The sequence below is a fragment of the Microtus oregoni genome, unplaced genomic scaffold (genome assembly GCF_018167655.1).
Source record: "Microtus oregoni isolate MIOR12 unplaced genomic scaffold, Mior012 000009F_ref0000495, whole genome shotgun sequence".
Taxonomy (NCBI): domain Eukaryota; kingdom Metazoa; phylum Chordata; class Mammalia; order Rodentia; family Cricetidae; genus Microtus; species Microtus oregoni.
The window spans coordinates 9,632,298-9,660,277 of NW_024543068.1; the positions used below are offsets into that span (position 1 = coordinate 9,632,298).

The following is a 27,980-nucleotide window of genomic DNA, read 5'->3' on the forward strand; positions in this document are numbered from 1 at the left end:
ACTGATGGAGTATAGATGCCAACCAGGCAATTCTAGATACTCTTTCAATGCTAGGTTCTTCACACAAGACAAGGACCCAGTTCTCCTATAACCAGGGCAAGACCCTGAGCCCAGCTCCTAATGACACACTTAGTTTTTCCAATTGTAAAATGCAAATATCATGCAAAGTCCCCAAAGCTATATCAGCACACTGTTTTGAAATAGCCAAAATCGAAGCATTAACATTTTGAAACATCCAAATACCCATATGTAAGGTTTACTTATTTATATATTAAAACCTTTTTCTTTTTCAATTTTGCAATCTACTACTTAAGTAGAAGAGGCCTAAGACTTTATATTCTAGAAAAAATATATACATGAAAATCAGGGGAAGTAAATGAGTAAGCAAAACAGCCTACTTGTCTAAACAAATATTAGGGGAACCTTCTTTAAAAAACAAACTTTACGATAAAAAAAATTGAAAGGCTGAGTTTGGATTCTAGTTCCTGTACATAAAATATAAGACAATATTCCTAGCCTATTTCCATTTCTACTTAATAATTTGAAAAGTAAATAAAATAATAGCCCCTTTCCAAGATGGAGAGAAAAATTAGTGAGGTTTGTGTAGTGTGGTCCCAGCATAAACTTTGTACATAGTAAGGGGTCAATATATATCGGTGGTTTCTTTCTTATTTCCAAAATGAGAAGGAATGGGTAGATGAGGTGTGTGTGTGTGTGTGTGTGTGTGTGTGTGTGTGTGTGTGTGTAAGACAGAGAGAGAGAGAGAGAGAAAGAGAGAGAGAGGAAGAGAGAGAGAGAGAGAGAGAGAGAGAAAGAGAGAGAGAGAGAAAGAGAGAGAGAGAGGAGTAATGTATACATGTACGATATTAAGAAAAATTAAGAATAGCTAAGAAGTGTCATAGACAGAGTGAATTATTGATTATGACTAGAAAGGCAGCAATATCCATTGAACTTGGGACCTGGTTCCTGAAAGAAGCTGCTGATCTACCTAACCAAGCTGGTGATTTCTCTGTTCCAATAAAGGAGTCAGTGTAATGGCCAAGGACTGTGCAAGCATTGGCTTATTCCTTGTCACATTTGATAATTCACAGTGGCTCTCTGTGAGAGCATTGCAGTTAATTCTATTTAACTAATAACATCAGCAAAGCTAGACAGTTCCCTTCTTTGAAGAGGAAGATGTCATCCCTTTAAACAGGGACAATCTGTGTCCACAAGAGCCTGATCAAATCCATCATCAGAAAATTCTTGGTCCTACGAAAGGATTTTACCCAAGTAGTATTTCCTGGAATGTGGCATGGGTATCCCCATAGACTTGAGGATGTGGACATAGGAATATATTGATTCTAACTTGAAGAGGTGTTTGCCAACCATCGAGAATTCAGGATTTCTTTGTGTGTGTGCTTATTAATGTCACTTTGGTAACACAAAGTCAACTACATTCACATAACAGCTATATGTCAATATCATAAACATCTTGTCTGTGACAAGATGAAATTAGGCATACAAATATTCATGGGTAACATTCCAGAATAATAATCAATGGACAAGTCTTGAGTCTAGCACAGGCTGGGACTGTTGGAGTGGAGTGGGTTGGAGATATGAGGCCTAAAGTGGGTTAACAGGAAGTAAAGGTGGGAGACTTGACAGTCTCTAAGAATGTGACCAATGTGTTGAATGAGACATGCAAACCAAGTGAAAAGGCAGCATTCTCCATGAGAGAAGAAATTCCAGTCTACCTAACTCTAGCTCATTCCAGGCACCACTGGGTCAGGGTAGCATAAGACACTTCCGCACACAAAGGCATCAGGACTAGTGGAGGACAAGTGTACTTCAGAGACAGTAAATCATACTAGAACCAGATTGTTTGTTGTGGCAACACCCTGGGGACTGGGAAAAGAACAGCTTGACCACAGGACACTATCATAGAACAGGAGCGGTGAAACGTCTACACAAAGAATAAACCATAAAACAGAGTTCAAGAGCCCCTCTAAGGTCCCTGACTTCAGATCCATGCAGAGGCTTCAGCATGGCCCCACTGTATACAAAGACAACTCCTGAGTACTCCCCCAACTTTTCAAGATGCCAACCCCAACTGATTCTGGAGGATAAAACAACATCTGTGTAATTGTCTGTGGGAACCCATGAATGAATGAAGAACGAAAATGTCCAGTCGCACACACCTATGAAAGAGGATTGTGGGAACTTACCCATCCTCCTTTGTGGTGATCATACTAATCTATGTAGATGAGCCTCTGCCTTCAGACTCTTATCCTTCCTTCTCAATCAGATTAGCATTGGAGACACCAACATCCCTCAAGACTCGACACACTATTGACTGTCCACATTCTCTCCTAAAGCTCTCGTGTTTCTTTCTTGAACTGGGGACATTACCATACATGGCCTTTGGGAATTTTCCCAAATGTCCAAAAGCTATCTATGACCTTGTGTTAGGTATCCAAAGCCTCTAGCCAGCTGCTGCCAGCAATTACCCTTTAGCTTTCTTCAGCCATCTAGCAGAACGTGCCTCTGAAGAAATTCTATTTCCTCAAGAAACGGGACAAAGGAAGCCAGAACCTTCTTCAGCCAGTCAGTCCATGGCCACCCACCCCCAAGCCACAGGTCAGCATGGGCAGCTGGGACCCAGGTGGGTGGCTCCAGAGCCCACAAGGAAGGTTGAGGGTGATACTGAAGCGCCATACACTTATCTGCTGTGTGGGAACCAAGCAAGAGAGGGAAAGTGAGTGACATTATCTAATTGCCAGCTAATTTACATAATTATCGAACGGCACAGTTTTTACGTTGGGTGAACATCTTTGCAAATGTCTCATATTCCGGCTGCTTAGGATGCAAGGGAGACCTCACACAACTCTGACATGTGGGCTATTCGCCACAAGGATGGTTTAGAAGATTTGGCTGCCATTTGCCCTCCCCACCCACTCCTTCCCTTCTCCAGTGGCCATGGGGGTTTAGTTGAGCTTGAAACAGACTCAAGAGCTCTGACAGTGTCTAGAACTCAAATGGCTGGGAAGGCATGATGATGTCCATCCTCTACCCAGCCCTGCAATGCCCACGTATTTCAATCTTTCCTGTAGAGTCTAGAGCCTTCTTAACTGCTTCTTAGACCCCTTACTAGGACTTCAGAGGCTATCTAGGGACTTTATGTTGGCTCTGATCCTCAGTTGCTACACCTTTCACTCCACAGGTGAAAGACTGAAACCACCAATCCCAGTTTATGTCATTCCAATGAGATTCGTTTTAATCTCAGATCACACAATCCAGGCTAGCCCGTTAGAGCATTCCAGTCTCCTGCTCACAGTAAATAGTTTGGAGATAAGTCTGCCATCCTAACTGAGTCAAATTAGAGTTAATGGGGGAACTTTAATTGGAATTATTGGGGACATGACCCTCTTAGTCTTTCTACCATTTAATTAAACTCTCAAAGTCAATATATAGTGACAAATACCACTCTTATTATTAAAGATAACCTTGTCTATGAATGGAAACAGCAAAGAAAAGTAAGAGCTAAAAGAGGCATAAAGGCAGATTTCATTGTCTGAAAATATAGATCTAATGAGGCCTTAAAAAGGAGTGGGTCCTAATACTTCCTTTACATAAACCAAACTAGGTTTGAGATGAGGCAAGACCAAGGGTCCTGAAAAATACTATTCTATTAATACCAGGCTATCAAAAGTTCTGTATTTGGCAACTTAGCAAAAGCTTCCATTCATACCACCCCATCTGTATCTGAGGGAACTTTCTGTGGTTTGAGACTCACATCCTGCCCTCTCCCTGATATAAGGCTCTGGATCCCCATCGCCCATGATCTTGGGCAAAGGCATAGGACTCAGCAAGCTGCTTCTCCTACTTTGAAGGTAGATGGAGGTTTATTCTTACTCCATACTCTCATAAATGAACTCCTTCAACTAAATCACAACCACTCCCGCCCCTGACACTATACATACTTCAATACATATGTAAGGCCCTGCTGCAGGCAATGAGGGTCAAGGCACAAATTCGGTCTAAGACCTGAAAGCAGTATAGAGAATAATGAAGAGCATGAACTTCTGAGTCAGGCAGAGCTGTACCTTAACCCAGATTCTCATGATTAGAGGCACCTAACACTGGGCAACTCTTTTAAGTCTTTGTGTGTCCAAGAGAGGGAAGGGGTTGATAGTATTTACCCAATAACTTAATTTTGAACTCTACCAATTGTAAAGCTGTATATGCACAGCTTTGAAAAACTGTGATGATACGTATAATAAAGCTGAACATTTTTCAATCCTCCTAACTTCATGTCCCTACTAAGTAGATACCAACAGAAATGTTTAATATGTTCAAAGACATCTGAGAAAGCTCATGGCCTTATTCTCCACAGCAGAAGACCGCCACACTTCCATCTGTAGCAGAAAGTACATATAAATTTTAATTTATACAGGCAAAACACTATCCAAACTTGAAGGCGACTAGTCTTCATTTCTAGACGGATGAATGAATGGATGAATCTTATACGCATAATGTCGAAACAAGTACAAGGCCCATATTTTGCTTATACAAACTAGAAAAGAAGCAAAAATGTTTATTCTATGCTATCAAACATCAGACCAGTGGTTACTGATGAGAAAAGAGGAGAAGAGGTGTCAGAATCCATTTCAGGATCTGAGAGATGCTGCAGTGTGCTTAGTGTATGCAAGCTCAGACAGAGCACTGCCTTCTGAGGCATGTGCCTTTCTACCTGCATATGTCAATAAAAAGCATACACTATACATACTGCCTCCAACATACTATATGCTAATCTATCCACTTTTCTATGTTACCTAGAAAAGAGGTTTGCTTTTGTTTCTTTTGTTTTGGAGGTTAGTTTTGTTTATGTTTTTGTGGGGTCTATTTGTGTGCATGCATGCCCATGTGTGTGCATACCCATATGCATGTGTGTGTGTGATGTTCATGTGTGTAATGCTTGTGTGGGGGGAGGAGAGGGTTTTAAAGAAAGCTATTGCTGCTTTCTGCTTGGAAGCAGGGACTCCTTACACTTTTCAGGATAAAGCCAATCTCTGATCCAGAAAAGCATGAACCAATATTGATCCACCGGGCTCTGCACCTGCCCCTGTCTCTCTGTCTCTCAGTCCATTCACATACTGGCCCTCCCTTCCCTAATTTGTCTGTTTGAGAAAATCTCTCAACCTTCTATTATTACATCTACCTGCTAAACTACTTCTAGACATGTGTGTGCGTGCACACACACAAACACATACACACACACACACACACACACACCAAGTTACTCCATTTTAGAAATGCCGCTGCTTCCCCTTCATATCAGGGGAGGGACAAGAGTCCCTGAGGCTCTCAACTCTAATCTGTCAAATGGACTTACAGAAAAGGCAAGTGTTAACACTGGAAAAGGTGACAGACATAGAAAAAGAAAAGAAACTTTTCCTTTAGCCTTGAATTTTAACATTATTGTTATTATTATTGTTATTTACTTTAAAAGTAATTCCCATAAAAAACAAGAAGTAGTGAATGGAGAGATGACTGAGTGGTTGGAGCCCTTCCTTAGCTCTTCCGTTAAACCCAAGTTTGTTCCCAGTATCCAATTCAGATGGTTCACAATGCTTGTAACTCCAGCACCAGGGACTCTGACAGCCTCTCCTGGCCTCCTCAAACACCCACATACCCACACTCACACAGATGCATACACATAAATAAAAATAATTAATATTAGGATAACTTCCATTCTGCCAGAAACCCTAATCTATCACAGAAGAGATACATCAGAGTAATACGTGAGCCAGAAGCCAATCTGCTGGACAAATTTCTCTCAGTATGAGGGAAGTGGGGTTTACTAACTAAGATGTGGCACTGGCTGAAGAGCAGAAAGCAAAGAAAATGGAACCTGCCTGAGAGGCAGACTGAGGTAGGAGATCGGGTCACGTGCAGTCCTCATGTTTTTTCAAGTGTTTGGAGGAAGAGGAAGGAGCCCTCTGGTTGCCAAGCCAGTACTGGGAGTACCCAGTGCACTGGGAGTACACGGATGAAGCTGCAGGGATCCCAAGGGATCCCATGGTAGGCTCACACTACAGCCGATGTCTAATCAAACAAATTCAAATGGAGATAATGGAAGGTCACACAACTGGATCCTCCAATATAGCAAGAACAGAACATATGATTTCTAGCTACGTGGCAAACAAGAATTCAGGAGTGAAATTGACCCAGTGTCTCATTCACATGTATGTGTGTATGTGCGTGCACACGTGTGTGTGTGTGTGTGTGTGTGTGTGATATATACATCTGTTCAGTATTTTGTGACAGCCAAGAAAGACAAGTGTGATTTAAGACTACATGAATGGTAGGTAAAAGGGAAGATGGCTGTCTCTGACAGCCTGGTGCCTCTCACTGTTTTTATTTTAAACTCCACTCTTTGGGAGAGATGTGTGTAGGTAGAGGGGTAGTGAATGGAAAAAGATTTTTTCCCGTTTTTATCTTTTCTAAACCTCGAAACACTCATGTTCCAGATGCAAGGATGAATTTTTTAAAAAGCAGTTCAAGCCCTGCAAGGAAGTTCCATTCTAATACAGAAGAAAGCCATAAACCTAAACAATTTAAGATGGAGGGCTAAAGGGCAGACGAGGCAGGCTGTGAGCATGAACTGGGCATAGCACGGGGCAGTCTCTCCAGGGTCCAATAGAGAACACAGAGCCATATGGAGTAGCGTTTGCCGACACGGGCTCCACAGCCAGACAAATCCCAGATATGATGCTTGATGCCTGTGTGACCTTGTGCAAGATGCATGGCCTCTCAGTGTATTGATGCCAATATGAATTCTGGCTATAATAACAGAGCACACACTTAGCTCAAGTCTACAGTGCTCAGCACAAATAGAAATCTAGCCACTGTCCGATGCTTCTATTATGGTTAATGTTTGTCCTCAGCACTATTTCAGAATGGCTAATGTGGTTCCACCTGGCCGGCTCAGAGACAGCAGTCAAGACACAGGGCTCCTTTTAAACATATCCCAGTGTCGCAGGCCATGTAAAGAGTCATTCCTGAAGGCTGAGGGAGAGTCCAGTTGATAAAGTACTTACCACACAAATATGATGGCCTGAGTTTGATCCCCAGAACCCACATAAAAAATTATTGACTGTATGCGGCATACCTGTAATCCCAACACTGAGCAGGAGGATTTTTAGGGTTCATCAGCCAGCCAGCCTAAACTACTAGGTGATTTCCAGGCCAGCAAGAGACACTGTCCCCCCCCCCCACAAAAAAAAGATAAAAATGAATTTGCCCAAAGAACATTCATTACTCACGGTGCTAAGACCTCTGACTTCTGCATGTACACACATATACCCTATATATGCACATGTGCATACACACGTAGAGAGTCACTGTGGAGTCCTCAGGAGTCTTTGGAGATGGCAGGATTGGGGGTTTACAGAGGCAACCATCAGCTGCTCAGGCAGGTTCAAGTAGGAGACTAAAGCATCCCTTAAAGTGGAAAAATGACCATGGTTCCCCATTGACCTTTGGGTGGAGGTCAGTCTAGTCAGTGGCAGTCTAGAAAGCGTACTTATGTCTTGATCTTACCGGGAGCTCCAGATGAACCGACTTTCCCTGATCTGGAAAGGGCTGGACACCTTTAGGGGGGATACATTCAGTGCTAGGTGGGTGCGTACAAGGAGTCTAATAGAGTCCAGACAGAGTCCAGAGACAGCCCTGGGCTGGTGTGGCCGGTGAGGCTTCTGAGATGAAGAAAGAATGGCTTTCATGGGAATCTGAAGGACGACAGAGCCAATGGGTAAGAAGTCTAAACCAGGTGTAGTAAGGCACACTGGCGATCCCAGCATTTGGAAGTCTGAGGCAGGAGAATCACCATGAATTTGAAGCTATGCTAGTGACACATAGCTAGTCCTGGGCTAACTAAGGCTACACAACATCTTGTCTCAAAAACAAACAAATGAAAGAAAGAAAGAAAGAAAGAAAGAGAGGGAGAGGAAAGGAGGGAAGGGAAAGGAAGGGAAACGGAGAGGAGGGGAGGGGAGGGGTGGGGAGGGAAGGAGGAAGGGAGGGAAGAGAGGAAGAAAAACAAAAAGTTCTGGTTGGTGAGAGAGCACTGGACTGAATGCCAGAGTCAGTCTCTCTCAAACTCTGAAGCAAGTCACTATAGGAGAAGCGTCACAGCCTTTGCAGGTGTGCCTCCTGTGAAATGGGGGATGGGCGGGTCAACTGTCTAGGATGCTGTGGACATCAGAGACCACACAAAGCAAAATAATAATCATATCTTCCTACCAGGTCTTGGCAAGCATCTAAGGTTTAGAAAGAAGCAAGTCGTGGCATTAAACTCGTCCCCACAGGCCATCACATTCCATCTCCAACCAGAGCCCTGAGCTGTCGGAAGACACAGCAGCTAATTTTTCCTTGCAGATCACAAACCTTGAGCCTTATAAAGTGCTGATGGACTCCCCAGCACCACCCCACAAGGCAGCCAGAAGCCCCAAAAGCTGGGGTCATTCTCCGAGCAGCCAACTCTCTTCTCTTGTCCCCTCCTCTGCTTGCCAGTGGCCCTCCCCAGCCTGGCGTTCCCAGCCATGAGCTGGAAAGCCATCTGGCTGCTAAGAGAGTTAATAATTTATAATGAAGATAATCACCCTTCAAGATCCTCGCCTCTCGGGACCATTAAAAAAGATTCAGTCGAGAGCCCGTGAGTTCTTTACACGAGGGGATGGGGAAGGGGAACCGAACCGGGAGGGCTAAAAGAGAAAGAGGGGAAAATGGGAGGGAAATAACAGGGACAGATAAGCTCGCTGCTTAGCTGCTCCTTCCCCCTGCAAGAGGGTGGGGAGAGAGGGCAATTACTCCGTCCCGAGAAGACTATCGTACCCAGCTTTCACGGCACCAGCCCAGCAAGAGTGCAATTTACGGGTCTTTTCTCCTGGCCAACTCTCTCTACACAAAGAGAGGGAAAAAAAAAATCAAACGAATGCAAGAGAAGGGGAGAAAGACACAGACAAGAGAAAATAAGCCTGCCTAGCAATTACGTCTGGGGCTGCTTGGAGGGCTCTCTCTGTTCTCTTTCCAGGACACAGTAAAGCTCCCACTGTGTTAATTATTCCCATTATTTGACAATTTCTCTATTAACAAAGCAAGAGGTGCCACAGCTGGCAGGGGGAGAAGAGAACGGACTGGCAGAGGTTCCGGACAGACTCAGGCTATGAACGCCCAGACAAGGCAGGACAGATCCCTGATTCACCCTGGGTGGGGATGTGGGGCCTGGCACAGCACCCCTGCAGCTGTGCCTCAGACAGGTAGGATGTGGAACGTAATACTTGCAAGTTAGTGCATGGGGAGAGGAAGGCAGAGCAAAGGCAGGGAGTAAGGTAGGGGGACACATCCACAAGTTCCGTTTCCAGAAAGTTACAACTGGGGTAAAGCTTGAACTTGGAGTTCAGGCGTCTCCAGGCAGCTGCTAAGAAGGGAGTGTTACGGACAAGTATTCAGGACAAGGCTAATAGTAATTTGATCCTCTCATGATTTTGGAAATCCCTGGAAAGGCTGACACAGTCTTCTGACATATACATTTTACAAGTACAAAAGCAATACATGTCTCACCCTATGTCAAGTATATTAATATTTGACGTCACTTAGCCCTGGTCAATTAATGATCAGACTATAGACCTGCCTTGGCTAAAGAAGTCACCAACGAATAGCATGAGGCAACCAGACGAGTCTACATTAGGAACTACAATTATCCTTGTTTCAGAGATGAGCAAAAGATGTTCCCAAACTATAATCAAAGCTAATACAGGACAGATCACAGGGGCCTCACTTCCAAGACAGTGGTGCTAAGAAGGATATAGCCATGAGCACCCTATCCACTGCACACTTGTAAACTTAAGAACAAGGCCATTGCGAAGCTCATCATTCAAGTGCAGTAGAGGTCACAGCCATTGGGGACTTGCTGAAGAAAGTATCATTATTCTTGCCCATGTGTTTATCACTCTGTAAAATACTGTGACATGAGGGGTACCATCCACAAGGAAACAATGAAGAATGGTCTTAATTATACCTGCAAAGACTAAGCCTTCTCCTGTTGGTTTAGAGCCAAGATGCTGCCCTAAGGTATCTATTAAAGACCTCATAAGGAACTGAGTCTTTAAGCACTAGTGAAAACTTTACTATGAATGAATGAATGAATGAATGAATGAAAGAAATCTGCTCCAGGGTCCATGCCAGACCCTCTCCCAATCTGACATCTCTGGTTTGCTGTCTTCAGACTCCCTAGTGCACCCTGATAATTTGATAGGATATTCTAAGTTTGGCCCTACAACCCAAGACCTTGCTGCACCCTAATCAATTCAACTATGCAAGTATTTTTTTTATTCCTAAATAAGGCACCAGGATTCTAATGGGGCTCCTGGAGTCATTCTTTGTCCCATACACAGTCTTGTCTACACAGCTATCAGGTTTGTTCACACAGAAAGCATTTTTTAATTCAAATTACTCCAATGACTTTTCAGCCTGCACAGACTGAAATCCAGAATCCTCCAGTTTGGTCATTCTAATCACACCTACTATTTCTCTAACCCTTGTTCAGTGTCCCCCAAAACATACCAGCATCTAAGTATTGCTAAGTCTCGCTAAACACAACCCAGACTCAGAGCCTTTGAATTTACTGTCCCTGCTGTTTGGGATGTCCTCCCCAGACTTTCCAATCCCTGCTCCTTGTGTCCTCCCAGTCCCCACTCCTGTCTCCTCTATTGAAAATGCCTTTGCAGCACTGGTTAGCACACTCCAGCCTTCCCTTCCTATCACTTCGTAGTAAAGCTCTATCCTGCCACATCTCCACATCCTGCCGCCTGCCTAGGAGCTAAGAAGAGGTGATGCAGGTAACTAGATCATAGCCCCAGCTCTGCTCAGAAAGTCACCATATAACAGAGAGAGGAAATCACAGGAGAGGTATCTAAATCAGAAAGTCCTCTGATTAGCTAAACCCATAGCAAACCAATTTAGAAGTCCATTATCAGCAGCTAAAGAGGGCTGGGAGAGTCAATGACTGGCTGCTATTACTGTCACCATTACCATTATTATCATTGGTGTCATCATCAGCATCATCATAACCATCACCACCACCATCACTACTTCCTCCCATTCACACTATGATTTCAGAGTGTGAATGAAATCACACCTTTTGCTAACTAGTCTTTTTCTAATCCGGCCCTTAACTCTTGGGACTTGCTGTCTCTGATTGGGACATTAGCAAAAATGATGTAAGCAAAGGCTTGAAAGAGACTCTCTTAGTCTGCATGCTCATCCTTGCTCCATCGCCACAAGAACATGCCCACGCTTGCCTCCTAGATGGCAAAAGACACAGGATACAATTCGGTCACCCTAGTTACCTTGGCCAAGGGTTGAGCTCTGTTAGATTCTAGATCTAGAATCATGGGGTAGCCAGAGAAGGAAAGATGAAGTCCTTAGCTCCAGGTTTACTGTGAATACTTACAGTGGGTTAAGAGGAATAGACTTTCCAAGACCATGACCCGTTCAATGGGGTTCAACTTCACTTTGGTAAGGCTGTCTCTTCTTAAGGCCACCACCACACACAGTCACAAGATAGGTCCCTAGGCTTGATTGTGTGCCATGATCAACAGCCAGCACAGCTCTCATGGGCTGTGAAAGGAAAGTCTACAGCAAGCAATGCCCCGTGAAACCTTGATAGGTAGCAGGCAAGGAGAAAACAGCTAAGAAGTAGGAAATACATACAGCAATGACCTCATAGGCCCCCTTAAAAATAGTACATGCTAATGTGTGCAGCTTAGGTCAGCAAATACAAAACATTCTCTCGCCTATCCTTCATAAAGTGTTAAATTTTTCTCAATTCCTTTTACCAGTGAAAAAAACTGAAACTCAGAGACAGAACACCATTTGGTGAGGCAATAATATAATTAAATCTTAAATTCAAGCACTTGAACAACAAATAAGTCTCATGTTTCTATTTTTACATTGAACTGATAAGAATTGTCTCACGGACATTTTTGATACAACTTATAAACATGTGAATGGCCTTTTCATTTGCCCACAGAACACCCCACTAGTCTGTCAGGTGCCTCTGGAGCCTCAGGACCCTTCTCAAGCCAACAGTGTTGCCCCTGCCACAGACGTTCATTCCATTAATTAAAAATGGCAAGAAGCACATGAAAGGCAACACACGGGTTGATCCTTCAACAATTAAATGCACTTGGATGGTGCACAGAGGACCCACCTACGCCAGATTCTTCTGGTGATGAGTGAGTATGTGACAGCAAAGCCCCTAAGCTAGGGCCGCTAATTCAGCACTAAAATAACTCAAAGGCAATTGCCACTGCCTTCAGAAAACAAAGAACTTCAACTCCATCTTTCTCTACCATGTCTTCATTTTAGTTAACAGGAAAAGAGATTTCTAATTTTTAAAATAGAAAATTAGTATCTTTTTTTAAAAAATCAAGGCTCAAAAAATTAATGATTCTACCTGCATGGCCTCAGCTTGGGAGCTCTAAGAATAATGCAGGAATGTTTATGGTCCTTTGTTTATGATACATTATTATACAATCAAGACTAATACAACCTGTAATTTTGCATTAATTTTCCCACCTTACTTATTAGTATCTATTTATAGCTCAGCTTTAAAAAATGTGCTATGCTTGAAAGATAACACAACTTCATCTGTTAAAAAAAAAACCTGTAACTCCATCTTTCTGCCAAATCTGACTAGATATGCATTATTCCAGAGTAGATAAAAAATCTTCATACACTTCACACTGATACGAGTATATACCTACACCCCCCAACACCCACACACCCACATACATGGACGCACATGAGCACTAAAAAAGTGAGAACCTTAGAAAAGATAAAAGAGTCAACAGGTCACAATCTCCACCTTATTCAACAAGATCTGCATTTACACATTGATTCAACAAACCTCTAATAAATTTGCCCACCAGTCTATAAGGTCCCAGAGTCCAACACACTCCAGACAGAGCTCAGCAAGATAATGGAAATAGTTACATGAGCAACAATTATTTTGGGAGTGGATGAATACCTAAAGAGTAGGTACTTTGACTTCACTAGGCCTCGGGGAAGATATGCTAGTTGAGGGAATGCCATGAATAGAGACAGGAAGACATCAGCAATCCTGGGGTGTTCAGGAAGCTATTCTACCTGGCTGGGATGCAACATAAGGGGAGAGAGAAGAATGGAGGAGCACGTGAAACTGAAAAGCTCTGTTGGGAACAGAATTCTCAAGGAAGGCTCTGGGTTACAAGCTAAAGAGTCTTGGGGAACCATTGAGAGGATTTTAAATCAATGAAATGATGGACACGGTAGGTTCTAGATGGTCGAAGGGATGGGATCCTGTTTGGAAAGGGACACATGATGACAGAGAGAACAAGGATGGGACTGTAGCTCTTATGGGGCAGATAGGAAAGAAGTCTGCACTTGACTTCCATTTTTCTTCCTTAACCTTCCATGGTTGTTTTCCACACACCTCAGCACCCAGGCTGGTCCCCAAACTGAGGCTGTGTTGAAGCTAGGGAGATAATCCAAGAGATAGAAAGCAGCCAACCTTACAACCTGTGCTCTGCCTTAAATCTGCCTGGTTTTGAGAACTACTGATCCTATCCTGTTCCAGCCATCCTAACCTCTAGGATGAACACATCCCTATACAACTCAGTCTTCTCACACCCAAATTTCCCCAAGCAGATAGATTCCTGGATGCCTCAGATCCTTCCCAAAGTGCAAGGTTCTCTGAAGATACTAAGTAAAACAAATGTTTAGCAGGTTTAAGCTAATCCTAAAACCTTAGAAGATTCCAACATCATCAGAACAAAAGTGAAGCCAGACATCTGAAGTCACTGAATGCTCTAAAACGAAACCATAGCATCTTAAACACAGGGAAAAAAACTCTGAGATGTGATTACATTTGACACAAGTGCATCCAGGAAGGTGGGATGGGGAGGACCTTCAAAAATTTCTATAAGGATTGAGCTACCAGAATCAATCTAAACCAGTGGTTCTCATCTTATGGATCATGACCCCTTTGGGGTTAAATGACCCTTTCACAAGGGTTGCATATCAGTATCCCACATATCAGGTATTTACATTATGATTCATAGCAGCAGCAAAATTACAGTTACGAAGTAGCAACATATTTTTGGTTGGGGTCACCACAACATGAGGAATTGTATTCAAGGGTCACACACAGCATTAGGAAAGTTGAGAACCACTGGTCTAAACCTTGATTTCCCAAAATATGGTCTTTAGAAAACCAGAGCCACAAGATGCTCTAAAAAAAAAGATGTGCAGTCCTAAAGGGATACTCCTAGAAAGGGGCTCACCCAAGGCTCAGGGATCAAAGCAGCAAGAGTGTAAGAGCCATAGGCAGCAAATGACTCTAGGGGAGCACTGTCTCCTGCATACAGCAAGGTAGCGGCACAAATGAACTCACAGAGGCTGTAACCACATATACAAAACCTGGACAAGCCTAAGCCATACCACACCCCTGCAGTGAAGAGCAGAGCGAGGTACACAATTCTACTCCTAGCCGTCAAGCTGTTAATAACTATTAGCTTCTGAGAGAGGGAGAAGTAGTTTTGTCTACGAGTGTAGCCCCTGGCAAGTAACCATGCTCCGGTGGAAGACCACACATCCAAGAAGGATTAGTCTTGAAAGATTTTTTTTTTCAGATGGACACAAAGTTGGAGGAGTAGATCAGGGGGTGGATCTGGGAAGAATTGAGGGGGAGCAAGGTGAATATGATCAACATGCACTGTACAAAATTCTCAAAGAACCAATTAAATTTTTAAGAAAAGAAAGGGGAAAGAAATCTACTTGCCTGTTGTAAAGAACACAATGAACAATAGATGTGGAAAGTTCCAGAAAAGCCTGGAAGAAAAGGGCTCTGATGGTCCCAGTCACCCGCCCCCACTTCTGCTGGTAGACAAACTGAGGCTTGAGACCATACAGAGTGGTTGGCTTCTAGTTAGTCACTGTTCCCAAAGCCGCAAGTGCAGCTAGGGAACCATCTGGTAAGGGCTATGTCTCATTGCAATGAAGGCCTAGTCATCCTGTTTAAAATTCAAGAGGTCCCTAAATATTTGCTGAGTGACATTACCAAAGAAAATTTGGAGCTCTTTTTTAATGAAGATAGATTCACAGGCTTATGAATTTTCCATCATTTATTCATTCATTCATTCATCCACTCAAGCACACTCATTGATCACTCTCCCGCATGTTCTGTGTGAGCTGCTAGCCTGAGGAAAGAGCTAGAACTGAGACAAGCCAGGATCTCCTCTCCAGGAGCGTAGGGCCTGGTGTGGGAGGGAAGAGCAAAAACACTGGAAGGGGGTGACGGGGGTCTGAAAACAGACAAAGGTTGGAGGCGCCTCACCCCCATCTATCCTTCTCCTAGGCTCTCTTTCCAAGGATGATGCAGTTCTATTACTGTATCTCCACTTAAACAGTTTCCTTCCCACACCTACCCTCTCACTTCCTTATTCATAGTGCAAAAAAAAAAAAAAAAAACCCCTGTCAGAGTAAAAGCAATTACGAAATCCCAAGTATAGCGGGGAGCTGTGTGACCACCTCTCCCTGGAAACATCTCCTGGGAAGGAGCATCTGTCCTGGCCCCATGAGTGCAAAAAAACTGGGTACTCAGGGCTCCATCCAAGCCCGTGAGGGACTTGATCTCCACAACACCTTCCAAAGCAGTAAGCTTGCCAAAGACTTGACTTTGAGTCCACCTGAGCTCTTCTAGAAGTTGTATGCATCTGTGTACATACATGTATTCATGTATGTATCTGCCTATCGTCTGTCTGTCTATCTGTCTGTCTGTCTGTCTGAAGGTCTGTGTCAGCTCATTTTATTTCCAGTGCCAGAACTGGTGGGGCTCTCTGACCCTACATAGCCAACTGTTTCCCCATATCTTTTCTGGACTCTTCTCTTTGACCCTCCTAGGATTCCTGCTGTTCACATTTACCTCCACATAATAGAAAATCGGGGATATTTTCTAATTAAATGATTTCTTTGCCAAACACTCTCTGTCAGGTCCCCTTAAATCTCAGTATGAGAGCTATGTAGACATCACCCTTTCTTTTACCTTTATTTGAACACCCTGTGATCACCTGAGAGCCCAACGCCACCTATGGTGCCACTTCTACTCCTCTTCCAGGCTCTGACCTACCACCTGTGGCTAACTGGTGGTAGTATTAGTCAAAAATACCACTCTCTATTCTTGCCCACCTGCAGAAAGCTGTACGCTTCCTCACACTCGACTGTGGGCTTGGTCACATGATTTGCTTTGGTCAAAGAAATGTTATCAGGCTAGTAGGCACGACATGGCAAAACGTTTGAAGCATTCTTGGCTCTGTTGCACTTCTGCCAGCGTGACTGGGTCTGTCCCAAGAGGTGAATGACCAGCTGTAAAACCCAACCGTGACCAAGCTAAACCAACCCAACCCCATCCAACCTACACAAACTGAATATACAGAATCACCTCACTGAACCTGATCTAAACTGGAAGGCCCCTTATCTGTAAGCCAATCAATGCTTACTATGGCGCACCAGCAAGACTTTTGCAGTTAGGTTCTGATAATTGAAAGATGCATGATCTAAAATCTCTCTTCCACATCCACTTCCGTTCTGTACCCTAACACTTATTGTACTCAATGTCCATGTGTTCTAATGCCATGGCTACTGTCACCTATACTCTATAAACTACACCTTCATCTCACTTCTGCAATAACTCCTGACCTTAAGCTCTCCTAGAACCATTTATCATCTAAAAGCCTCTCACAGATATTTTTCCATTTCCCTATAATCCTCCTCTGTAGCCTGCAGACAGTCATAAGACCCCAACGCCTTCACTCCCATAGTATATCACGTTTTCATGCCCTTCACTTCTTACCTAAATGGAGCTCCATGGTTCTCTCACCCCCTGGTCCTCCTCCTTGGGTAAATCTAAATGTCAACAGCCCCCTGCTCCACAGCAATGGGCCAGTATCAGAAACCATCAGCCAAACTCTGCCAGTGAATGCAAGCGTCACTTTGGTCCTCTCTTATCGCAGTTAGTCACCAACGGGTCACATTCCCCCAATCTCTGCTTCTTCTTCAGATCTTCCAAACCCTTTCCACCTTGCTCACCCAGTGAATGCTGTCAGGGGCCCTGTTTTGCTGGGAAGGCCTTCTCAGAACCCTCAACTTCTTTCCTTCCCTCAGCTATACACTTTCCATGCACTTACCTACTTGTCTCCTTTCTCAACTAAAAATAAGAAAAAGATGAAGTGGTCCCTTTGAATCCAACTTCCCCAGCACTCTCCTCCCAAGCCCTCCTACCTCCCCAGGCCCTCATCCTAGCAACAAACACTTCTCTGAACTCTCTGCTGGCTCCACTGACTGCTTTTCCACCTCACCCACTGCTCAGCAGCCTGCCAATAACCTGAAAAAGAAACAAGACTCTTCCCTCCTCCTCAGGATATTCTCTGCAATCTTTTCCTCTATCAAAATTCATAATCTCTGAGATTTCCTTTCTATCCCTGCCCTCTGCATGCTGGCACCTTATACCCGGCATGTCCCCATCTCACACAGCTTTTCTCAAAGTTACCAGCGGCTTGTGAAACACTCAAACCAGTGCAGATGTGTGTGTGTGTCCTGCCCACACCCATCCTTCCTGCTGCCGTCTCACTCTGGGCCTCTTCCTTCCACTTCTCTGTGTGGTCCTCCTTCCTCTCTGAGTGTCCTTGAAGGGCACCCCCTCTTCTCTTTCCACTTTTGGACAACAGAACCCCCCACAGTTCCTCTGGCAGATGCCTTCATTTCTCTCTCTCTCTCTCTCTCTCTCTCTCTCTCTCTCTCTCTCTCTCTCTCTCTGAAAGTCTTGGTCCTAGGTCTCCAAGTAACTCAGCTATAAGTGTACCAAAACCAAACCATTATTTTCCTCCCCCGTGTCCCTCTAAATGGTCACTCCTTTAAATCTCCCTTCCTTCAGCAGGCCCAGTGAGTCACCAAGGTATGTTTCTTTCCTTTCTCTCCACTCTCTCTCTCTCTCTCTCTCATGCCCCAAATCCGTATTTCTTATATTCCAGTATTATCTTCTACATGTCCTTTCCCTGTTTTCTCTTATCCTTTTTCTCCATCTCTGCCCTTCCTTCTTCCAACCCACCCACCTCTCAACTCCATCCAGACAGATCTCTCTAATGGCTGATCTCTGTGCTCCCAAAGTCTTTCCACTGCCACCTCTCCTTCTGCAGTCCCTCCAAGCCAGAATTAACTTTCTGAAACCCACGTTTAAACAGATCTCTCCCGGGCTTCTAAGGCAGCTCCTTCCTACAAATAGGAAGGAGTCCAATCTCCTCATATTCAGATTCCAGAAACAAATAACATATTTGAAAATTCACCAGACACCGAGCACTTTTCTCACCCTATCCTTGCAGAAATAGACCAGCACCCTTGGGACTTCCAATATAGAGATGAGATGAGGAAGCTGATGCTTTGGGACTAAGGTAGTCAAGGTTACCCAGTAAGAAGCTGAGTCCAGAGTGAATCCAGATCTTCTTCTTCAGACAGAGGTGTTTTCTGTCTGGGCCCATGACTGATTAGTTTTGAAGTTAAAAAATGTCAACATTGACTATATGATCATCTATGGGTATCTAATGGAGTTACTCAAAAGCAGACCAGGGGGTCTCCAAAAATCATTATCCTAATTTGATCTCCTTTGGAACTTGGTTTTCTGATTCTGCTACCTTATAATTTAATGTAGGGTTTGACACACTCCAGCTAAACATAAGAAAACTCTCGGTATTGGATTTCACATATAGTGTTCTGTGATCTCGCCACCTCCTGGGAATATTTGGAAGGCAATATTGGAAGGGAGAGAGGTTGCTTTGGGACTCCTTTGAACGAACCCTCCACAAGATTCCTACATTGAAATCTAAACATCCAGTTCCCGGCGTGATTTCATTTGTTAGGTATATTCTTTACAAAGATAATTAATTGGCCAGGTGGTGGTGGCTCATGCCTTTAATTCCAGCACTCTGGAGGCAGAGGCAGGTGGATCTCTGGGAGTTCGAGGCCAGCCTGGTCTACAGAAAGAGTCCTAGGACTGGCTCCAAAAGCTACAGAGACACCCTGTCTTGAACCCCCTCCCCCAAAAGGTAATTAATCAAAAATGATGTCATTAAAGTGGACCTCATCCAACCTGGATGTTGTCCATGTAGGAATACAGTAGGTGTTCATGTCTAAGAACACCGTGATGATGGTATGCAGACACTGTGGAGGCACAACCATCTATAAGCCAAGGACAAAGGCCTCAGAAGAAAGCAGGCCAGTTGACAAATGAAACTTGGATTTATGGCCAATAGTTTGCTTGGCACCAGGGCCCATTAATTGAGAGAAGAATCTCCTTCAGAAATCCCCAATACCAAAGTGATCTAGTGCATTGGTCACTTCCAGTAACCAAAGGAAAGGGGGAAAACTGATGGAATATAAAAAGATAAGAAAAGCCAAGAAGACTACAGATATGAGCAGTGATACGATTCCACTGTAGGTCCTAGGCCTTGAACAAACATTCTAGAAGAATTAAGTTCTTGGAGAGGATTACCATCCCCCAAATGAGGCTGTTTTCCAACAAGGCTTCTGGTCTTAGGTTTCCATACTGAGAGGTATTACTAAAATATAAAAGTTAATTACTCTGCCTGCTCCTCCCCCCAAAAAAGGTGTGCCTAATGAAATATGAACTAACAACCCTTTATCTCATTGAACAATCCCTTTCTGTAGATAGAAGTCTCATTATACCACCCAAGCTGGCCTCAAACCCTTGGGCCCAAGTTATTCTTCTGTTTCTACCTCAGCCATGGTGCCCAGCTAAGACACTAAAAAAAGAAAAACAGCCTGAAAGAGCTCAGCTGCTAAAGACTAAGCCAAATTTTCAAGAAAAACAGGTCAGTTTAAAGAAATTAATATGTAGATTATATATGTGCATATATATATCAACATGGAGAGATGCGTAAAAATTTAGAAAAACCAAGACACAGAATATCTTATGATACTATTTATATAAATTTAAAGGCGACTCGTACAGAACAACATAATACCATATGTTGTTTACTCAGGCTTGTAAATGTATATAAAAGCATGAAAAAATATTTCTTGGGGGCCTTTGTCAATACATGAAAGTTCTCTCAAAAATGGGTTTTTCACCTTAAGTACTATTAATACTGGAGATGATTTACTATGATGCTGACCTGTGCATTTAAGGATACCTAACAACATCTCTGGCCTCTGCTAGGTGACAGTTGTATCATCCAAATATCCTTGCTTGAGATCTGCTACTCTGCAAAGAGACGGGACAATGCGCTTGGAAGTTGACTAACTGCAATTGTTAAGTCTATAATTATAGAACTTTTGTTCTTCAAATTAAATTACTGTAAACAAACAGATGTTAACCATTTATTTGAATGATAGAAATGAGAAGAGTTCTGTTTTTCTGAATTTTATACATTTATTAAATAAAAAGCTACCATTTGCAATAAGCAAACTGTGGCTTCTAAGAAGGCCTTTTGTTGCGCAGGGTAGCTCACACCTGTAATCCCAGCATTAGGCTGGAGGCTGAAGCAGGAGGATGGCCAATGAATTTGAATCCAGTCTAATCTACAGAGTGAGATTTTTGTCTCAAAAGATAAATGTATCAAAAAAAGGAAGGAGGGGAGGGAGAGAGGGAGGGAGGGAGGGAGAGAGGGAGGGAGGGAGGGAGGAAAGGAGGGAGGGAGGGAGATAAAGAGAGAGCTGGAAGAATGGCTCATTGGTTAAGAGTGTGTACTGGAAGAGTGTAGACTGTTCTTTCAGAGGTCTTTAGTTTGGTCCTCAGCACTCACATCAGACAACTTACAACTACCTATAACTCCAGCTCTAGGGTATTCTGACATGACTAGCCTTGGCTAGCCTGTGCAAAACGCGCAATCACATAGATATAAAACCACAAGCAAACAAGCTTTTGAACATACACAATTGAAATTAAAGATAAAACCTTTAAAAAATAAAATCAAAATTTTGTAGTCAAACAAAGAGGCATGGCAGGCCAAGATGATCTATCCTGAGTTGAACTGTGTTTCTTAAAATGATTTGCAGAAATCTCAACCCCTGCACCTCATTTTGGAATAGGGTCCTTGCTGGTGTTTGAAGACGAGGTCATGTCAGAAGTGTGATGGTTAGTGCTCATTGCCAACTTGAGTAAACTAAAAGACAAGCCTCTAGGCACACATGTGAAAGAGTGTATTTAGCCTTGGGCATGTGTGTGAGGAGTCATGGTGAGTATGCTATGTGAGGTAGGACTATTCACAGTAAGAGTGGTGATGCCCTTCCCTAAGCGTGTTACTAGACTGTATGCAAAAGAGAAAGCTAGCTACACAAGCATCCATTGCTCTCTGCTTCCAGATTGGGGACAGGATATGACCAGCTGCTTCAAGTCCCTGCTGCCTCGACTTAGCTGCTTTGAATTGTGAGCTCAGACAAACCCTTTCTCCCCTGACTTATTGCTGTCAGGGTGTTTGGTTGTAGCATCATGAAAAGAAAGCGAGAGGATGGAGATCTAAATCTAACCAGTAGTGAGCCCATGGGAGGAAAGAGATCAGATGTCACAACAAGACAAAGAGCACCAAGCATTGCTGAAGATACCGGAAGCTGGAAAAGGAGGTGAAAGATGCCCTCTGAAAGTCTGCAGAGGAAACACAGTCCTGCCAATTTTGGCTTTGGACATCCAGCCTTGCAACTGTGAGAGGATGCGTGCCCACTGCCTTTAGATACCCAACCTGGGGCACATGATCAGAAAGAGCTGCCCTAGGTAACTAAAAATTTCAGAGAGTTTTTCAACATACAGCATGGTTGGGAATACCATGACCCTTCTCCAATGTGCAGAGCTCCTGTTAGCTACTGCGCAGCTCACACAGCTGGGCTATCGACGTTCAAGGGGCACTGACTCTCAGCCACTGTCACTGGGACTGTGTAAAACAAGACAGGAAAGAAAAGAGCTCACACCAGAAAGGACACTGGTTCATTGAGTTTTGCCAGGTTGGACCTCAGTTTGCTCATCTGAGGAATGGGAATGTAAATAAATAGTAGCCAGAGGGACATCTGAAAGTCCAGGTGAAATAAAGTATGGAGAAAATGCTTTCAATGCAAGCTATCAGTAGCTACAAGCTGTACTTCACAGCTAGACTGAATAGACAATCCTCAAAATTACAATGAACTTGACACCTTTAAGGGGAACACCTGTCTTTGAATATACATTTGCGGAGGGATCTCCATCCAGTCTCAGAGGCTTAAAATAAGGAAAGGAAACAGATGCTGAATATGGTAGAAAAAGCTAAAAACCAACCTGAGTTTACATCACACTCTCTAAAATAAATAAATAACCCAACTTGCTCTTGTTTCTGCTTTCATTAACCATCTTGGCAGAAAAGGCCTCATGGAATGTTTAAGCCTGAAGTGCTTAATCAGCCACATTTTGCTGTGTGGACTGTGGTGCCAGAATGACTCTCTTGGATGGATGTACTTGAGGAAGCCAAGGAAGGGCCAACGTAGAGAAAGCAGAGAATGCAGACAGGAAGTAGAAAGTCAAACAATACTCACACAAATCCTCACCACAAACAGGCTGTGGCAGTCAACAGTTGGGTCCAACACAGGAGGAGGTCGTAGCGGCTAATCTTAACTGTTAATCTCAGTGGGGCCCAGAGCAGAACAGCTTTATGGGAGGTGGTGACAGGTGGAAGATGGGGGTCTAGCTGGGAAAAGGAGATCACCTCCTTAGTACCCACTGCCTCCTGACTGCTATGGTGTGTCACGGCCACCCTCGTCCCGCAAGGATGACGCAACCACCGGAGCTCTTCTCACTTCAGTTTATTCAGGACTTTATTCACATTCTCTCTCTCTTCCTCTCTTCCCCTCTCTCTTCTCTTCCCTCTCTCTTCTCTCTTTCTTCCTCTCTCTTCCTTCCTCTCTTTCCCTCTCTCCCCGGGCAAACCTCTCCCAGCCCTTAAGTAGGCATGGGCTGCCAATCCCGGATTGCCAGGTGGGCACTGCCCATAGGCCCACGCATATGCAAGCAGCTGATGATCATTGCGTGATCATAGCATAGGTCAGGCCTTAGCCATCTCAGGAGTTGATTATACATCTCCATCAGGTGTGATTCCATGCAGCTCGCTACAATGGTGAGAACTGCTTTGCTTGGCCACACCTTCTCTGCCATGATGGATTGATACCCCTGAAACCACAAGCCAAAATAAATCCTTCCTTCTTCACATTGCTTATGCCAAGTCATTTGTCAGGACAAGAGAAGCAGTGGCTAACACGAATATGCACAGAAAGAACCTCTGAACCCCAAATCTCATGGTGTTTTATGTGGTATCAGTGTCTGCAAGGCAGAAATCACTTCAAACCCCTCTTAATCTAGTTCCACTTCCAAAATGACTACCCTTGAGATTTCCTTCTCTTGGTAAAGACATCCGGAAACCAATGTCCACAAAATCTGTTTCCTTCTCCGTTTCTCACTTTTAATGACCCATGGCATCAGAAAGTCCCTCCTAGGATCTATCTCTCTCTCAAATTAAAGCCATGGCAGTTTCTTTGTGCTCTGGGCTCTGTTTGTGAGCCTGTGTAATAATAGCTCCCCACTTCCCTCGTCTAGTATTTCCCATTCATTTACATGGCTTCCAGCTAAGGAGTCCTTAGTGCAAATTAGATTTGGCTCCTTTATTTCATTGATGGGAAGCATGGGCCAATAGGCTAAGACACTCTTCCAAGAAAATCCTCACACTTCCTCACTCCTTCAAAGGTTGATGCTCCAAAAACTTTCAGAAATCTCAGACAACCCTCATTTTAGAAATATAGAAAGTATCCTATATATAGGAGAGGAGAGGGCCAGAGTAGGCGCAAAAGCAAAATCAGTAGAAGCAGCCTGGATGCTGCCCAACCCTCCCCTAACCTCCATCCTTTTGTGAATCCTTTTTCCAAACAGAAATGAAATATCATACACTGGTAACATTTGCAATATAGGGCAATTACGAAATAAACCTGTTGTATATTATCTCCTTTCATTTTCTAAGTTTTCATTTAAAGTACACATTAGCCTCAAAACAGTGACAGGGTTTAGGAGAAAGGATGACATTCCATGGTCCGACATACAAGACAGAGGAGGCACGGTCAAACAGGTTAATAGCTTGTTCAATGTTAGATTAACAGGGAGAGTGGAGTCCACACTGAACCTTGGCATCTGCCTTCAAATCACACCTTCTGTGACCACACAAGGCATTGTGGTCAGAGTCAAAAAATTAACTCTGTCAGAACCAGATGTGGATCCTATTTGCTGCCTCTGCAGGAATGTATGGAGACTCCATCCACCTCCCGGGCCTCCACTCCCTGTAGAGAGATCAACAAGGATCTCAAATGCCCCTCAATTACTTAGGCTCCAAAAGAAGCTGTTCCAACCTTCCTTCTGTTTTGTTTCTATGCTTACTTTATCTTTACCTAATAGATAACCACATAGTCTCTTTATATCCTCCTCTTTTTGGACAAATCCCTAGAATACATCACTTTGATTGAGCATCTCCAGGGTGCTGGGCCTGATGTTCATGATCTGCAAAGACAGACGCAGCCCCTGCCCTTGTGGAGATTTCAGTCAAGAGCAAGGAACAGAGATTGAACAATCAGTGAGGGTGATGTAAGGCTGTACTGGGCAAATCCCTCTGAGGCATGGTCTCCCATTCATAAACATAAGTCGTGAGAGCCCTGAGAGGAGACTCTGGCCTTCACTGGGGGAGTGGCTATAGTACCACCACCAACAGCAAGATGGAAGCAGAGAAGGACGAGAGCGGTCTGGGAAGAAGGAGCATTGTAGGCAGACCCTGTAGTGAGAACGAACAAGGTAAGTAGGAAACAGTGAGAGACCAATGGGCTGGACTGGGGAGAAGGAGGAAAGCACGGTACACAATAAGGGAAGAGGAATAGGGAGAACTCCATCCAGGCCGGAAGATGAAGGATGTATGTGGTCAGAAGCAGTGGAAAACAGTGGCAGGGTTTAGGACTAAAGATGACATTACAAGTCAGCATACCCCTAGGGAATAGAGAGGGATCGCCTGTGGTAGGCCTGCTCTAAAGAACTCAGATAGCAAGTAGACAGCCTCAGGACAGCGCCAGCTGCCTCCTTGGTCTAGATAAGCATGCCTTGCTCTCCTCTCCAAGTTGCTTTCAGTAAGTGCTTCATTATTCTTTGGGTGGCCCTTTCCTTTGGGCTAGCCATAGAGGTGCCCCTTAAACCTCTTCTGAAAGCATTTGCCGCAGAGAGTAAAAGGGACAAGAGCCCCATCTGCCACCCTTTAGACCCATCAAGTATTTAAGTGAAGGCCAGCTGCTCAGGACTGGCTGCTTCCAGTCAACAGCAAAAGCTGACCAAGACACGAGTAAAAGTTCCGCCCTGCCCGATGAGGGAGGGCAGAACTGACTTTTGCTAGGAGACTCCAGTCTGGCTGATGCTCACTCCGAGCTCTATGACATTTGAGGGTCTTCTTATCTGTAGCAGTTCGGATGTGAAATGTCTCCCTGGGCTTGTTTGCTTGAACACTTGGGTCCCCAGCTGATGGTGCTAGTTTGGAAGCTGTGGAACCTTTAAGAGATAGAGCTTCCCTTGAAGAAGTGGGTCCCTGGGGACAGGCCTTGAGGACTTGCAGCCCAGCCACACTCCTGTTCATCACTTTGTTTCCTAACCAGAGGTACAATGTGGCCAACTGTCTCAAGCATCTGCCACCATGCTTTCTCCATGACAGATTGGCAAACTCCTCAGACTGTGACCTGAAATAAACCCTTTTCTTCCTTAAGTTGCTTGGATCATGTATTATGAATAAAAAGAAAAAGAAAAATTAATCCATTGACTACTCTTTCCTGCCTCCCACCTTACAGAGAAATCAGATCCTCATAAAGGTAATCGTCTTGTGTTATGTGCCTAAGCAATCTTGTTTTGGTGCCAGCCTGTTGGAGAACCCATACCTTGTGCCTCTCCAATGCCCCTCACCCTACTCCTATCTCAGATTAACCCTCCTAAAAGGACTGAAAGAATCCCCATTCCCACCGTCCTCCTTTCGCAGGGACTCTCTGAGACTGGCATGGCATACTCTGTCGTTTCTTATAGCACCCTTCCCAAGATCTAGGCTTCCAGCCTAGATCTGAAAATATCAAGAACCATTTGCTTCCAAGGAGGCACTAGATGAGCCTTGCCAAAGCTCTGGTCCCTCGCTATCAGTCAAACCGAGAGCTCCCTAGAAAAGAGCTTTTTGAACCACACTTATGAAGTCAGGTCCTGGGCAGTTCTCTGAGGGGTCCACTAGGGGAGAAGCCAGTTGGCATGCCTTGGGATTTCAACAGCCCTACTCTAACTGGAGTAACTTCATTTCTGTCTTTTTATTTTATGTTGATAGGGTTTTGATATGGAAATCCTTTGCAAGAGTTCATTAAAAAAAAAAAAGCCTGTTGCCATAAGCAAAAACGTGTGCAATTTAAAACCTATCAGAGACCTTCTTTCTGGTAATGTCGGGCTATTTCTAGTAAAAACAACCAGAAATACAGATAAAATATATACCAAGTCCTCTTAAAATCATCAAAATGCTGATCAGACAGTAAAGGAAGACAGTCCAATACAGAAAGGAAATAGGAACCTAGGGAGATATGGAAATTACTTTTGCCCTGAAGGCATCTTCTGAGTCGGAGAAAATTTAAACTTTGTTTTGACAACCTGACAGTCCTAGCAAGAATAAAAACCCACTCACAGAACCTGCACAAGAGAAAGAGACGGGCACAAAAAAGGAGACCTTCTCACAATGGGGATCTCAAGGCTAAGGAGGAACAAAAAACCAGCTAGCCCTCAAATGAGGCAGAGTGCAGAATGAGAAGCGCCCATTACCCAGGGCGTCTCAAGCTTTTGATTTCACTTAAGGAGGATGCTAAGATCTACAGTAATGTCCAACATATGCTAGCGAAAAAAATGTTTCTAGAGAAAAGCCCTTTCTTCAAAGCGGCCTTAATTATACTTATGAATAATTTCCATGCACAAGGACCAGCACACACTCAAAGACAAGCAGGCATTCTGTAGAACCAGTAGAAACATCAGACACGAGTGAGCTGCACTTTTCCTCTACTCAGAGATCCAGCTGGTCCCGGAAATGCCTCCACTGGGTCATGGTTATCCAGCTAATGCTGCGGAGATCGTGGTGCGATAGGGCTACATCCTTCCTAACAAAGAAGAAACCTTAACCTCTAGTAAAGAAATTCCCTAAGGGACATCACAGGTCCTGAGGATGTTGTCCTAGACTCCACCTTACATCATCATCATTAGGAGATTCCTTTAATTCCATCCCCGTGGGACGATGGAAGACACCAGAAAGATAAGGAGGACTCCACTTCAGGCCCCCAACACTGCACCATAGCCCCCCTTTCCATTTGCTGCCTCCTCCCCAATAGTTCTGACCCTGCCTGCCCTCCCTCTTGATCATGACTGCTCTCCTAATTAAAATAAACAAATGTCAGGAAGCAATTACTACAGAGAAGGAGGCAGATGGCGGAATAGTGGCACTCTGGTATTGCATTAAGCAGTAACTTGCTATCTCTTCAAAGTTTCTGCACTTTAATTAAGCATCGTTATAGACAGGTTCAATGAGCTTTGGAGTGGGGCTTATCAAATTAGCTTCTTGCAGGGCTGATACTGTGTGATTGCAAGAAGTGTTCCTGGTGCAAGACTCGCTGCCTGAGAGGGACCAGGAGGGGAGCAAAGGGCAAGAAGCCCCAACCCAGCCCTTAGGAGACCAAGGCAGATATAAGAATAAGAAGCAGGGATGGCAAATTAGCTAGGCAGAGCATCAGTGGACACTGAAGTATGGGAATCAGACATTCCCAAGTTCAGCACCCCTCCCTTC

The 27,980-nt window shown here is 44.0% G+C and overlaps 1 protein-coding gene across 27 annotated transcripts in view; it reads right to left on the reverse strand.

Annotated features, from left to right (window-relative positions):
* The window catches only part of Nrxn3 (neurexin 3), a 1,564,636-nt gene that overhangs the window by 1,494,976 nt on the left and 41,680 nt on the right, over positions 1 to 27,980 (reverse strand). The gene's annotated exons all lie outside the window — the stretch shown is intronic.